Genomic DNA, 16,024 nt, shown 5'->3' on the forward strand with positions numbered 1-16,024 from the left:
CTTGTGCTCTTGTACAGTTACCCTCTCCTTCTCTGAGATCTCCTGGGGGTTTGCTCCGTGTCTTGCATGTTATATGTATCTGGATTGCGGCCTCCCATGTTACAATAAATGTATCCAGAGTATACTGATTGCTGTGTCCCCCCCTTGGCGGGCCTCGGTATTGTGTTACCCTCCGGCACCCTTTGCTAGAGTGCTGCTCACTTTCACGTGGGCCTGCGCGGTCCATGCAGGTCTCGCTGGTTCTTTCTTCACCTCCCCGATGCTGCAGTCCATATGCGCGTCTCTTCTCTCCTCCCCGCGGAGGTGCAGCGGGTGGCAGCACTGTCAAGGGGACTGTTGGGTTTCAGATACAGACCCTTAAGTGCTGGGGAGCCCAGAGGCAGTGCAAGGTCAGCTGGACATGCAGGAGCCTGGGCCCGAGTTCAGAGGGTGACCAGGTGGCAAGTGCGTGGAGCAGTCCATTGCATCAGCAGGGGAGAGGAAGAGAGAAAGCAGAAGCAAAAATTAAGGTCTTAAGTTGCTTCCGGAACCAGAGGTGGTACTGCTCAAGTTTGAGAATGGCAGGGAGGCTGTTCCAGAGGGAGGCCCCAGCCGAGGAGATAGGTCTGCCCCCAACTCTCTGCTTGGAGAAGCTTCTGACCCTCCGAGTTGGAGGTGGATGAGTGGAGAGCTTGAGAAGGAAGATACTTTGAAAGAGAAAGTTGGAGTTATAGCAGTCCCAGGCCCCAGAAAGCCTTGCGGTCTTGAAGTTGATCCTTGCAGCCACGGGGAGCCAGTGAAGAGATGTCAGAGCTGGAGAGATACATTGAATGTAACTGTAGTGACATCATGGATAAGGTCAAGACGCTGGGGGTGTATGCCGAAGCTTCTCTTGGCTCCGATGCTCACATGGACAGAATGGTCAGCGGCATAAGGTACCATCTAAAGATGCAGAAGCACGCCAAACCTCTCTTGTCTCTTCAAAATCGGCACACTCTGGTTAGAGCAATTGTCATGCCCTGCTTGGATTATTTCAATGCCCTCTTGCTTGGGGCTAGCAAAAACACAATAAATAGGTTCCAAATAACCCAAATTGAAGTGGTCCGAATCATCTGCGACATTCCAAGGTGGGAGCCCATCTCCCATGTTAGAAGAAGCCTCCATTGATGGAATGTGTTGGCAAGAATAAAATCCAAGACTTTTCTTTGATCCACAAATGTATCAATGGTAGCGCACCTGTCTATCTCAAGGAAGGAGCAATCCTATACACCCCCCTAAGTTCACTCCGCTCGAGTAATTGGGGATACTTAACCGTACCAAGATGCATAAGAACTAGAGGCTCGAGCGATCCTTTCCTGTCCTGGCAGCGCCAGCTTGGAACAGGCTGCCTATGGACTTGCTCCTGGAACCAGTGTATCTTGCGTTCAGGAAACATTTTAAAAAACGTTCCTAATTGAGTAATCTTTTCCCCAGTCTGCTCCTCTGTCCCCTAGCCTCCTTTCTTGGTAGTTGCTTTATGGGATGATTTATGTTCTGTCCTGTCGTTTTTCTTGGTCTTCTGTGTACTTGTAAGCACTCTGATGTTTGTGGGCTTTGGCCCTCTATAAATAAATAATTAAACCATTCCCCATATTGTAAATCTAGGCCATGTTTTACACTGAATACTGCTTTCTTGACTGTTATGTAGATGCGCCTCTGCCCTCTGACAAGTTTACCCTCTTCAGCACCTTGATTTCCCAGCCTCTGTTTGCAGTGTGAACAAAAAGGGTCATGGGGGGGGGGGGGTGCGCGGGGTGGGAGGACACTTTCGCCAGTTGTTGCTTTGAGAAGACAGGTATGATAAATCATGTGCCATGCATATCTTTTCAGCATTACTCTCCAGCACCGAACTATATCACTCACATGTCCATGTTAGACATGAGTGCACTTACAAGCGTTCATGTTATTAACTGAAATTCTGCTTTTTCCATTGCAAACACAGAAATACGGTATTGCAATGAAAACAAAGAAATAGATGATGCATGATCTGCTCGCAACTGACATGGACAATTTGAGGGCCTTGCCGATGTGTTCCACGTAAGCGTCCACATGTAAGAAAACAAGTAATTTACAATCGCTTTCATTCTACCAAAAACAACCTTGGACGCTTTCTGACCCAGTCAGTGGTCCTACCTGTACTTTATACTGGCATTATGTGTGGTAGTTGGTCTGCTGAGTAGGATTTAGATATGTCTGGCATCATTTCTACTGCTATACAATATTACATGCAGGGTCGGATGGGGCATAACATTGTCTCCGCCACCGATGAAAAAGTGGCCCATAGTTGCAAATGGCAATTTTTTCCTTTTGTGACAGACCATAAGAGTAGTACCTAAGGGGGAGTTTATCATCAAATGTGATGCAAATTGTGCATTTTAAAGAATATTTATTCAGAGTCACACTGGTCAAAACTACTAGCAGCACGGTTAGGTAACTTATCAAGTGGCCCACATTGGTTAAAAAAGTGGCCCACTTTGAACCAAAAAAGTGGCCCACACCAGCATTTTATGTTTTTGGTTCAGGCATTGCCCCGTTTCCCTATAGGCCAGCCCGGCCCGATCACATGACCTTAGCAGACCTATAACTACCTGACATACATTATACATTTCACATTTTTGGCCACTTCGGTTTTACCGCGAGTGAGAGGGTGAGCGATTGCGCGGAGCAGGACGGGAGTGGAGACATATACATGAATTGCTAGGATCGGATGCTTTGAAAACCACTCATGCATCCATTTGGTTGAATCCGTTGATTTCTGTTGGTGGTAAGTCTTTATTCTGGCCGGACTGGTTTCTGGGTGGAGTTTTCTGGATTGATGATGTCTTTGTGGATGATGACTGAATTGGAGAGCGAGAGCTGCGAGCGAAATTTACAATTGACAATTTCCAAACTGATGATTTCAGAAAATTGAAAAGATGCATAGGTGATATAGCGGAGCAAGGGAGTCTATTGGTGAATCTCCTTCTTAAGGAAAGGGAGCCAGGTGATTGTTCGATTGCTAGCAGGATATACAACTGTATTGTGTCTGCTTATAAGGAGAATTCTGACTTGAGAGATGAATGGGGAAGGAGATTGGGGTGTGAGATTTTGCCCGAGATGTGGTTGGAAATGTGTGCGAGTGTTAAACTCTGTGCTATTAATTTGGAGGAACGGTCGAGACGAATTAAGATTCTCAATAGGGTGTTTTGGAGTCCGGAACGAATGTTCAAAAGGGGGATGGTGGATTCGGATGAATGCTGGTGTTGTGGAAATGGATTGGGAAGTTTGGAACATCTGCTTTGGGAATGCGTGCGTGTGCGGGGATTTTGGCATGATGTTTGTCGTGTCTGTCTGCGTGTTTTGAATCTGGATGTTGAGTTGGATTTCATGACGATGATTTTGGGAGGTGGCGAGTTGCTAGAGGATCTCTCTATTTCATGGAAAAAGTTTCTGCTCCGTGGTGCTAGTTTGGGCAAGAAGCTGGTTTTGAGGGGCTGGAAGACACGGATTGCACCTACAGTGGAGGATTGGATTGAGGGGATGTCTGAACTTGCATCTATGGAGAGGGTGATTTATAAGAGACAAGGGAAGTTAAGATTACATGAAAAGATTTGGGATGACTGAGTTTATACTAGTTCTTTGATGGTTATTTGTATATTGTATTCTGCGTGTAATTAACTGTTTTGTTTGATTGTATTAGCTGACTTGCTTGTTTATCTTTGAGTAAATCTTACAAATAAATAAATTTAAAAAAACATGACCTTAGCAGACCTATAACTACCTGACATACATTATACATTTCACATTTCTGGCCACTTCGGTTTTACAGCGAGTGAGAGGGTGAGCGATTGTGCGGGAGCAGGACGGGAGTAAACGAGAGACTGAAATTGAAAGCATGAATGTGAGATGGGGGCGTATGCAGCACGTGTTCAAGAACAGGATTGAATGTAGGGAGTGAGAAGTCAGACTGAGATGGGGAGGTTAGGTAGTCAGAGGAGAGAAGCAGTGGGGAGTGAGAGAGAAGAGTCACGAAGGACACATTTTGTGACAGAGAAAATGATCGGGCGTTTGTGATGCACTTACTGAAGGAGAGGTTTTTCTGACAGAACTGACGGAAAGGACGGGCATTTGCGACAAAGCAATGGATGGGGAGACAGTGCAGATTAAATGGGGAGGCATCAAACTGAAATACATCATATTGGTCTAAACCGTAACACATGTGCATGCGGAGTGCAACAACTACGGTCTGCACACTTTTTTAGATGTGATTTCTTCAGATAACTGGCCCAGGGCTTAAGAAAACTCAAAAAGCAGGAGTTAACTGAGACAGATCGTGAAAGAGAAACAAGAGCCCTGAAATAGAATTATAAACAATGGTCTGTGGATAGGAAGATGCTCCGTTTGCAGCAGGACGGAGAACAAATGCTAGGCTGATCAGCAATAGAGAGTCAGGAGGGTTTTGGTCGGTCTTGCAACAACCAGAATGCGAAATAGTGGCTAATCAATGTAATTTGGTCGCGGAAAGAGGGTGGGTGGATTATCTATCAGAGATTTTCGCTAAACCTCAGACTGTCCCCTTTTGTGTAAAAAGGGAGGTGGCCTGGAATCTCCCATTGGATGATAAGCTATTGGTGAAACTAATTGAGGGAGGTTACAAATCAAGAGCGGCCGGTCTCAATCGGCTGACTTATCAGGTCTTGAAAAATAGCCCCCCTGCCTCTGGGCAAAACTGTTAGTGGGGTTATTCAGGGAGATCCTTGCAAGGAGAGAATTCCCAGCATCCTGGAAGACAGCAACAGTGATGCTGCGGTTCAAGGGGGGCGACCGGTCGATTCCTGCTAATTATCGCGCAATCGCCCTCTTGCAAATCGAGAGTAAGCTGTTCATGCGAGTCTTGATGGGAGAATTAGAAAAATGGGAAAAAGAAACGACAGTACTCTCCAAGTACCAGGCAGGATTCAAGAAGGACCTCTCTATGTCACTAAACAGATTGGCATTAAATGTCCTAAGTGAAAACACAAGAGGTGGGGGCAAGCAACCGCTGTATGGGGCATGGGTCGATTTTTCGAGAGGCTTCGACCAAGTAGATTGACAGCGTCTTTGGGCGAAGCTTAGGTCGAGGGGCATTCCTGACGGGATCCTGTTAATGTTGGTGGAATTGCATAGGGAGACGACAGTTAGGGTGCAATTGGATGAGGAGGGTCATCTGTAGGAGCCAATAGGGGTGGAGAAAGGGGCCCGTCGGGGGTGTTTAGGTGCTCCCTTCATCTTCAACCTCTATTTGGCGGATGCTGGAGACCACCTGAAACCATCGGTGTTGGCCAGTCCAGTGATCAATGGGTAAAGGGTACACTGGCTGGCCTACGCCGACGATGTGGTGTTGTTAGACTGCACAGCAGTGGGCCTGCAGCAGTTACTGAATGGCCTGTTCCGCTATGCGGAGGAGAAAGGTTTGGCCTTAAATCCAAAGAAATCAAGAATTCTGGTGTTTAAACATACAAATAAAAGAGTCTCCTTCCCACAATGGACACTGGGGGGCAATCCGATCGCCAGAGTAGAAGAGCTAGTGTATTTGGGTTACAAAGTCTACGCCTCCCCATCTGTCTGTGAAGTAAAGCAGGACCTTTGCAGTAAGATCTTGCAGTTCACTGCTCAGATGAAGAAAGTATTGGGGAAGTACTGTAAGTTTTCAATCATCCCTTTAATTAGATACTATCAGGCAAAAGTCATCCCTGTGGTGCTTTATGGGCTGGAAGCTAAGCCCCTCCTTTTGTTTAGCAACTGGGAAAAATGGGAGGTCCTTTTGTGGAAAAATGCTCTTGGACTGCACTTGAGCCTGCCCATGGCGGGCATCAGATTTGAATTGGGTCTACATTCCCTAAAGGCCAAAGCAGGATGAAAGTTGATTTCCCTTTATAGCCTCCTGATAACAGCTAAAAATGGGGTTGTTATATGCGGATATCAACTCGCATCTGGAAAATAAAAGCTTGGATATGCTCACTGGTTTGAACACATGGACAGAGGGAGAATTGGCAAATATAAAGAAACAGCCAGACCCTAATAGAGAATTCAATGAAGTTAAGAAAGCCTGGGAAGAAATTGACTGGACAGTCACAACTGATACTATGCGATCTTCAGCGCATCCAAGTCCATTTTGGATGGCTGACAAAAAGCAGGGTCATTTGGCAGAATACCTGGTAAAATTCCCCATTTGGAAGTTGCGGAAAAAATTCTTTAGAGTGCGCCTGAATGTGGTTCATACAGGGGAGATCCTGCACAGAAGAGGTCAGGGCTTTAATGCGATTGCTTTATGCAATATATGCAAAAACCTCAAAGAGCATATTTTAATACATCTATTAATGGAATGTGAGGGAACATGGGCGGTAAGACTGGTGCTTTTTGGAAGATTTGGGCTGGGAACGATACGCTTCCTGCCGGACATGTTCTGGTACAGATTGGTCTCAGGCCAAAATCAGGCTCTCTCAATTGCAGCAGTCCAGATGTTAGAGTTAAGTCAGATATAGATAATACAAAGGTAGCTGTGAACATACGTGGGTTTAACCCATGGAGGGAACTAAAGATCTCTAGAAGATTGACGGTAAAACCCCTAAAAATGCTAGTTAAAAGTGGGAAGATGTTGTAATCAGTGATTAGAGGGAAAAGGGGGTTGTAAGGTAGACTCCTTCAGATTCTGTGGAGTTAATCCTGCAATGCCAAAATTTCTTTCCTTCTCTTTTGTATTTTTTCCTTTCTTTTCTTTTCTCACTCCTTTTTCAATTTTTAGTGTTAGTCTATACGCAAATAGGATGGTTATGTTTTTATTTGAATGTTTGTGTAAGTTTTGTAAATGAAGGTATTTAAGCAATGAGATATTTTAGTTTTCAAGACTGAATTGCGAGTAACTTGTATATTTTTGTGATGATTATGTATATGACATTTTGTAAAAGGTTATTTTAACCAAATACAATGAAATAAAAAAATAAAAAAATGTAGATATTGGGATTTCCTCAGATAACGTCATTACGTTTTTATCAGTGGTACCACTGAGTGAACACTGATTGGTATGGGTGTAGCAGCTCACACAGATTGCAATACCCATATTCTGTACCATGGTAATTGTAAAGGGAATCTATCTCTGCTATCAATATAGTGCCCGTCACAATGCATTGGGAATATTTCATCTAGCACGCACTTCATCAGAACAATTACGCAACAGCACAAATATTCGATATATGCTAGAGAATCGGGCTTCCGGAAAGGACATGGCACGGAAACAGCCCTGGTAGATTTGAAGAGCCAGATCACCCAAATCATGGACAAAGGCAAGCCGGCTCTTCTGCTTCTTCTAGATCTCTCAGCCGCGTTTGATCTGGTTGATCACAAGATTCTCACCTCCCACCTCACGCACTCAGCCAACTTCTCCAAAAAAGCAGCCGCCTGGATCACTTCCTTCCTCGAAGGTAGGGCCATGAAAGTCTTCTCGGACATCGCTAACGCCACACCCACGACAATCCACTGCGGGGTCCTTCAAGGTTCCTGCACTGCACCCACACTCTACAACTTGTTCACCAAGCCCCTCTTTGACAAACTTGACTCATACGGCATCACCTACACGAACTACGCGGACGACACACAAGTACTTCTACCCCTCTCAGGCTCATACAACGAAGACGCAAAGGCACTCCACACTATCTACTCCATCATCAAGGCATGGATGGCAATTAATGGCCTCTGCCTCAATGGTGACAAGACCGAAATCTTGATACTAGGTCAACAGAACACCTTAGACAAACTGGACAAACTGTACACTAACTTCTCAATTGACAACTCCATCATCCCCGTGTCCACAGCCGTCAAGACACTGGGAGTATACCTTGACTCTTCGCTATCTATGACTAGACAAGTCAGTGCTATCACTTCCGCATCCGCACACACCACCAAACTTATAAACGCCATCAAGCCTTACCTCTCTAAACCTAACTGCCTCTCCATAGCGAGGGCAACCATTGGAGCCAAATTGGACTACTGCAATGCTCTCCTAGCAGGCACATCAGCCAAAAACATAAATAGACTACAAATCACACAGAACAACGCTCTCCGGGCCGCTCTTAGTATCCCAAGAAGAGAGCATATCACCCAGGCCAGGCTCTCAGCCCAATGGCTCCCAGTCAAAGAACGGATCACCCTCAAAATCCTCACCCTCACTCACAAATGCCTCTCCTTCTCCGCCCCACCCTATCTTTCAGATACCATCCTCAAACCTTCCTCCACACGTCCCACCAGGACGCAATACGCTAACCTACTCTGCACCCCACGCATCAAAAAAGCCAAAGCCGGAGGTCTAGGTTTTCCCTACATTGCAGCACAGACATGGAACGCTCTCCCTTCAGACATACGAACGGAAAACTCACTTCCCATCTTTCGCAGGAAACTGAAAACCTCGTTCCTTGCTAAATAACTAGCAAATTTCAGGAAGCCATGTAAATATACTGCCTTGCTATTGTATATATTTCCTCTGTAATTTATGTATTGCTTGTAACTACGGTTTCCTTTGCAACTAAGATGTCTGTAACAAGCGCCACGATGCTTCTGGGCTGATGTGCGCTCAACAAATTTGAATAAATAATAATAGAGAAACACTCTTCTGTGCCTACAATAAATAAGCAGGTACGCTTCTGAAGGCTGCACACATTACTTTTCGTTGCTCTTGGTGCCGTGGCAGACCTTGAAATCGTTAACTATTTGATGAGTCTCCATTCAGGATGGTTTACCAACCCTATGTGCTTTCAACTAAACACCATTTTTAAGAACGGTTTTTGAGGATTTGTGAAAGGGCCAGGGGCTTGAACTGGTCATGCGGGGGAAACGAGGACAGGCCCTGCAGACCAGGGCATATACCAGAGGCCATCCTACCGCAGAGCCGGCGCAAAAGAGTTTGGTGGGCCCAAGTCCCTGAACCCTCTACAAGTGCTTTGAATGTTGACACTTGCATCACAGTTATCTCCCAATGCCGTGCACCCTCCATTCAGGGGTGGACTGGCCTATAGGGAACTCTGGAGATTTCTTGGTAGACCTCTGTACTCTGGGCCTCTTTTTTGTGGCATTTCCAAATTTTCTCATAGGAAAGGGGTTGGGTTTGCTGAAAATGTGTAATATTGGGCCACTTTGAAAATTATTTCCAGGGCCACTTTTGGTTCCCAGTCCACCCCTGCCTCCATTCTGACTCCATTTCTCTTTATTCTTTTGCAAGACTATAGAAACCAAAATACCAAGCACAACAGGCGAATCCATGGACCGCAGAAGAATGCTGATGACACAAAGACAGACTAATGCTCCAGCCGGTCAACATACAGAAGCGAACAGTGCAAGTCACCATGACTCAGAAAAGCAGAATGCTGAAACAAAAACGAGTGATACAAACTGTGGAGGCTGTTCAAACTGCCGCAGATAAAAAGGGTGGGGCTAAGGTAGCCCGGAACTGCACTGACCCCAGCCCCACGGTAAAGATCATGTACAGACTGAGCCCTAGAGTCAGGTGGAAATCAGACCTAATGGGGGGCTGAGGGAAGGATAGAAACCGAAAAGAACAAGTATCGCTCCTTCTGCAGGGCGGGACCAATGCTGAGAGGGGTGTTGGGCGCGAGGCTCCTCGCCGGGAACACAAGAAAGGTACTGGAACTGGAAAAATAAGACCCGACTGCCCTTGCGGCGTTAAGCCCATAGGTTTAAAGGGCATCTACTTTTGCTGTTTGCTGCTCCTGTTTGGCTCTTGCTGAGCCTCTGTTTTCACGTGCATTGTAACAACCAGCATTACCTGCCTGATACGCTCCGACTCACGTAAGACTACGGCTGGAGCCGTAGCAGTTTGAAGTGAGCGTCCATAACAACTGCTGTGTGTCACGGGTCACGTGGTATCAACAAGACACGCCCCCCGGAAGCACGGATAAAAAGAAGACCTGACTGCCCTTGCAGCGTTACGCCCGTCGATGTAAAGGGCATCTACTGTTGCTGTTTGCTGCTGTTTACGGCTGGTGACGCGGTAAGCTTAATAACTCTTCTTTTCATTTTTCTGTATAAATCCGATCTCACCGCGTAATAGAGATCATGGACTCCATCAAACCTCGCACCAGATTACAGGAAAAATTAGAAGAGACATTAGCTAATGCCCCAAAAATACCTACTCCGACCAACTCAGTTGTAAGTTCTACTCAAGATCAACTTAGCACTCTTGCTAATACAATAAACAAGCCCCTACAACCGCCTACGGTAGAGCCCAAGACAGAAGATAAGGTATCTACAGCACCCATATACGCCTTTACAAGAAAGGAAGAACAATATGATTCAAATCCTTTAATGAAGCAGGAAAAAAACAAAATGATACAGACCGGCTTAACAATCTTAAACAGTGAGTCTCTTCTAAATATCGAGCCATCTACAAAAGCGGGACAAAATTGCACAAAAACACATCTAGATCTACCCTGAACCCCATCCATACAGCAAAGAGCGCGAAATGCAAAACAACAATGGCAAACGTCTTATTATTTGCTAGATTCTCCCCAAAGAAACACAAACAAACAATTAGAAAACCAAGTGGCTCGCCTTTCTCTTGACATCACCGAAATTGATGCAATTCTGGACTCACACGAACAAAGAAAAGAAATCTTCGGAGACCAAATGCCCAAGAATATAATGTCTACAAACAACACATCCAACCCAATTGATAACAAAATCAAATTGAAGCACTATAAAATGTCTCCCCCCAAACCTCTCCATCAAAATTTTCACCAATGAATAACAACCAACCTGTAATAGATGAAATTACAACGAAGACTCCCATGGAGATTCCAGAAATAATTCCAACCACAATGCTGGATCTCCAAAATATGCTAGTGGCCGTTCTCTCATTAGCCATGGTACCCTTCTTGAAGATTCAAGAAGCAATGGTAGACTCTACAAAAGATCAAGCGACCCTACTGGCCATGATCTTAACAAAACAAATCAACATGGAAGGGTTCATAAGCACGATACAAGAATGCCTCAACTTTGAGGCACAAGCTTTCAGGACCTGGCAAAATCGATTAGCAGAAATCACAAGAATTGGCCGGGTTGACAAACAAAACCTTACAGACACCTTAACAATGATCACAAAGAAAATGTTGAATGACAAAACAAAAACACCTTGGCACAGACAACAAACCAGATGAATCCTCAAAACAAGGAAAAGTTACATTTGACGTTAAAATAAACCAAGCTACTCAATACGAAACTCAGGTATACCCTATAAACCCTTCCACGAGTATGGTAAACACCGAACCATCATCATGTACTCCTTTTGACATTTTCAACCTAACCAAACGAGGCCATCTAGGAAATCAACCAATGTCAAAGAAGAAAACGGCAGAAAAACATCAGACTGGTTCCAGCGCTTTCCTAAGGAGACTCAATTTGTCAGAAAAACAACAAGCAACACTTATAAACCCAAATTAAAAAAAAACTACAAATATGAAAGAACAAGCACAAACAGACACGACAAAAGCCTCAATAACAGCAAAAACAAATCTCAAATAAGCAACGACTGGTTCAGGACAAACATCGATACAACGAGAGGACGAACCGCTCAACGCTCTACTAGCTGCTATTGATCAAGACCCAACAACCGATTTGACAAGGAATTGCCCTGACAATCCGGTAGAGTCTAGTACGCCGATTGAACTGGATGACACCCTGCTTGATCCTCAAGATCAACCACTAATCGTCTTAGACGAATGTTTGGAAAACTCTACTGCCAATTCAATTTCAATTAACACATCCACCTATATCTTTTATTTACTCTACATTATCGAATGAGGAAAGTTGGAGCTCAGTTGACACTGAAAACTCTTACAAAAGCGAAGAAACAAGTACGAGACAGGGCGAATGTATAATCATTCGACCAATTTTTGTGGATCCGAGGAAAGTAAATAACATCTTCCGGCTATCACTAGCCGCAACCAATCTAAATCCTACTGAATCACTGATTATGAATAGATCAAACATTCAGCGACTATTCACGGTTATTCCACAACTGACTCAAATCACCTCGGGAGACATTGATGTCCTACACTTTCCAAATAAGAAGCAGATGGATCAAGTCCATATTGATTTTTTACAACCAAAAGACGATGATGCATGTCCTATCAACAAAAAACCACCTAATGAAACTGTGATTTATAACTGAAAAAGACTAAATCGATGATCTCAAAAAAAACAAAAATAAATACGAACCAAGAGTATTCAAACCAAAACAAACAGAATAATAACAAAAAAAAAGCAAAACATCACTTGGTTACCCTCTTACAATGATCTACAAGACAAAGATACCCAAATAAGTTATCACCCAATTCGCAGGACTGAACAATTGCACCTTGATATGTCTTATAGCGCTCAAATTAAACAAAAACTAACACTGCGAGGCGAATCTCAAAACACAAGAATTAAGACCTATCTGTAACAACCAAAAGCTAAAGAAACTAAGACAGAAGAGATCACACTATGCTCCTGGAATACTGAGGTTCAAATCATCTTTTTGAAGAAGGTTCTCTAAATCTAAAAAGTGTAACAATAATCTGCCTACAAGAAACTTGGCTGACTGAAGAAGTAATATGTGAAGGCTCTATGACCTTCATGAATCCAGCGATCACCTCACACCAAGGTAGACCGGCAGCAGGCATGTTGATTATGACAAAAATTAACCCTTCCTGGTCAATTGTATCAAAACAAAATCTACATTCATGGGCCCAATACATTATTATTTGTATTCAAACTCCAAAAGAAGAACCGAGTTACCTAACAATTTTCAACACTTATTGGAACCCATTAGCAATGAACGAGAACGAATTCCTAGATTCAATTTTCTGATGAATTTGACTCAATTGGTAGAATTTTTTCAACCGAATTTATAATTGCTGGTGACCTGAACATTCATCTCTATAGTCCTCAAGGCTTGAGATTAACTTCTGCAAACTTATCAAGAGCTAAAAAATGGTCTGAAGAAACTTGTATTAGAAACTTAACATTGACCGAGCAACCAAAAAATGATCAAGATAACCTCCTCCAACATGGACTTGAGAAAATTTCAATTCAATTATAGATTATATCTTTATTTAAGAAAAGATCTTAAAAAACATGGTAACAACTGCTAACCATCTGCAAACAAATAGCGATCATCACCAAATCTCAATAACATGGACTGTTGCTCAAACCCAAACTTTACGATTAACCCTCCATGAGCTGGAAATAAACAATGTTCATAAAAAACCCTTGGCTTGGAAGGTTTGGTCTAAACTGGCGACATCCGATAGTGGAAATAAACAATGGCTTAAACAAAATTCGAATAAAACAACATCAAATGCCAGAACTGCTGACAAAATTCGAGCATGCAAATTTACCAGATCACTCAAAACTCAACTACGGGTGGATTTTGCATAAATACCAGCAACCAAAAAAAATGAGTGGAACCTATCAAAATGAACACAAACATCAATTCAACCACGACATCAAAACAATGAAAAAGACTCTATATAAAAAAATCCGGCAACTCAAAAAACAGAAGACAACATCCTCTGCGTTTGAAATAAAAAAAGAAAAACAAAAATATTCGAATTTCATAAAATCACATAAAGCTATAATGAAACAATCGGATGCGGAAGCCATTCTGGCGGCCTTAAAACAGAAAAACACCAGACAGCTGTGGTCGCTCCAAAATGGTAAATCTAACAGACCAACTATGATACAAGAGGTAGAAGCTGAAGAATGGTCTCAACACTTCCAAAACCTTTACAATACAATAACAGATCGGCCACCAGCAAGCAGTTAGAATAACAAACATTCTTGGGACCTACAATGGGACAAAGACGAGATTAGAAAAACTATCATCTCTTTAAATCCATCGCGAGCACCTGCCCCGGATGGGTTATCGAACGCCAATTTAAAATCTGCCCCGGAAGAATGGGCGATCTTTCTTTCAAAACTTCTCAAACTAATAGAGAACACAAAACAAATTCCGCACAGTTGGACCCTGGCGATATTGATCCCGATCTTTAAAGCTGGTGACAGGAAAAAGCCAACAAATTATAGACCTATAGCCCTTCTTGATCCATTGGGAAAACTCTTTGCAGGATTTCTAATGAACAAAAATCAACCTATGGGCATCAGAAAACGGTTCTCTAGAAAAGAGGCAGACTGGCTTTGCCAACAAAATCGGTACAAATGTCAATCTGCTACTATTGAATATGATCAAGTATGAAGCGATACCAAAGAAACAACAAGTCTATGCAGTTTTTATTGATCTAAAAACAGCATTTGACTCAGTGAATAGAGAAAAACTGTGGGTGAAACTAACGGCTTGGGGTTGCCCTCCCGCCATTCTTAATCCGATTAAACAACTCTACTGTAATACATCGATCAGAGTATGATTGACAAAAGACGGTGCAGTAACAGACAAAATTAATACTTGGAATAGTCTTAAACAAGGGTGCCCCCTTGCTGCATGTTTATACAACCTATACACCTTTGGCTTTGTACAAGCAATCGATGATCCACTCGTGAACCCACCGAAGATAAATAATGAACCATTAAAGACCTTAATTTATGCAGATAAAATCATTGTCATGGACAAAACACAATCTAGTCTACAAAAAACATTAAACAAAGTGGGCTCTTTCATGAAAGATCATGACCTTCAAATCAATATGTCTAAAACCAGGTTAATGAGACTAACATCCTTACACAGCACCGGACCAAAAAGTGTGAAATTACAACTAGATGAAAAAGAGATCGAAGAAACCAAAACAATCAAATATCTTGGTGGATTGATAAATCCATCGTCAACTGAGCAAGAATGGAAAAATTAAATTGAGAGAAAGGCAATATCTCTAGCTCGATTGGGTCGCTATTTTCATTGCAAATTTGGAACCTACTCAATCAACTATTCTATTATATAGACAAAAAGTGGCACCCATCTTAACATACGCTGGAGAAACAATAATTAATCAAGACACAATGAAATGGCAACAATACGAGGCAATATTCTGGAGAAAAACTCTTGGCCGATCCAACTCATTTCCAATCTCAAGAATTCAGTTTGAACTGGCCTTACAGTCCCTTGAATAAATCATTGCCTGGAAAAAAATTGACCTCTATAGAAAAATAATTTGCCAGGACAAAATTCCATCTCTAGAGATACTCAAGGAAAAAAATAACCCTGTATGTGTAACAGGTCTGCATTACTGGTCTAATGAGATAAAAAAGAAAATGAACTCTGAAGACATCAGTGAAGATATGCTTATAAACAGACCACAATATGCTAAAAGAAGAGTGCAACAAAATGACTGGATCAAAACAATAGAGGAACAATTAAAATATAAATGAGCAATGATTTGTTCAATAGAAGCAAGAGCCCTCAATGCGTTACCTCCATATTTAGCATGTTTTCCAGAACAATCAATAAGAGATCTTTTTCTACGATTCCGCTTAAATATACTTCCAACCCGTGATTATCTATTTAGCATAAAACATCCAACAACAACGACCACAGACTGCCGATTTTGTAAAACTGACAACACCAGAGAGACTCTATTTCATGTAATTATGGTCTGTGATGCTTTAACGGACAAAAGAAACTTGTTCAAAGACTTCTTTAAAATCTCCCAGAAGCAGATGAATACAGAGGAACGATGGGCACATCTCTTGAAAGGACATTATAAGAACTTAATTTTTACAGTAATTAAATTTTGGGCTGCGATTTTGAACAACAGACTTGTTACAAACACAAGCATATACGTCAATCCAATTTTACACCTTTTGTTTTTTTTTCATTTTTTCTTGTTTTGTTTCTGTCCTTTTGTATCTTGTAAAGGATAAAATGAGAAAGTTTATATAATCAAACAAAACATTAAAAAAAAATATTTAAAAAAACCAAGTATAAACGGCCTGGAGAGGCAAGACTGAGCAAAAGGTGTCCTGGGGAGGTCAGGTGTGCCGGTGGACC

The 16,024-nt window shown here is 42.6% G+C and overlaps 1 protein-coding gene across 3 annotated transcripts in view; it reads right to left on the reverse strand.

The window, feature by feature from the left end:
• Positions 1-16,024, reverse strand: part of LOC138530413 (guanylate-binding protein 1-like) — a 1,110,598-nt gene that overhangs the window by 631,345 nt on the left and 463,229 nt on the right. The gene's annotated exons all lie outside the window — the stretch shown is intronic.

This window comes from Ambystoma mexicanum, chromosome 1q (assembly GCF_040938575.1).
Source record: "Ambystoma mexicanum isolate Mex_15411 chromosome 1q, UKY_AmexF1_1, whole genome shotgun sequence".
Lineage (NCBI taxonomy): Eukaryota > Metazoa > Chordata > Amphibia > Caudata > Ambystomatidae > Ambystoma > Ambystoma mexicanum.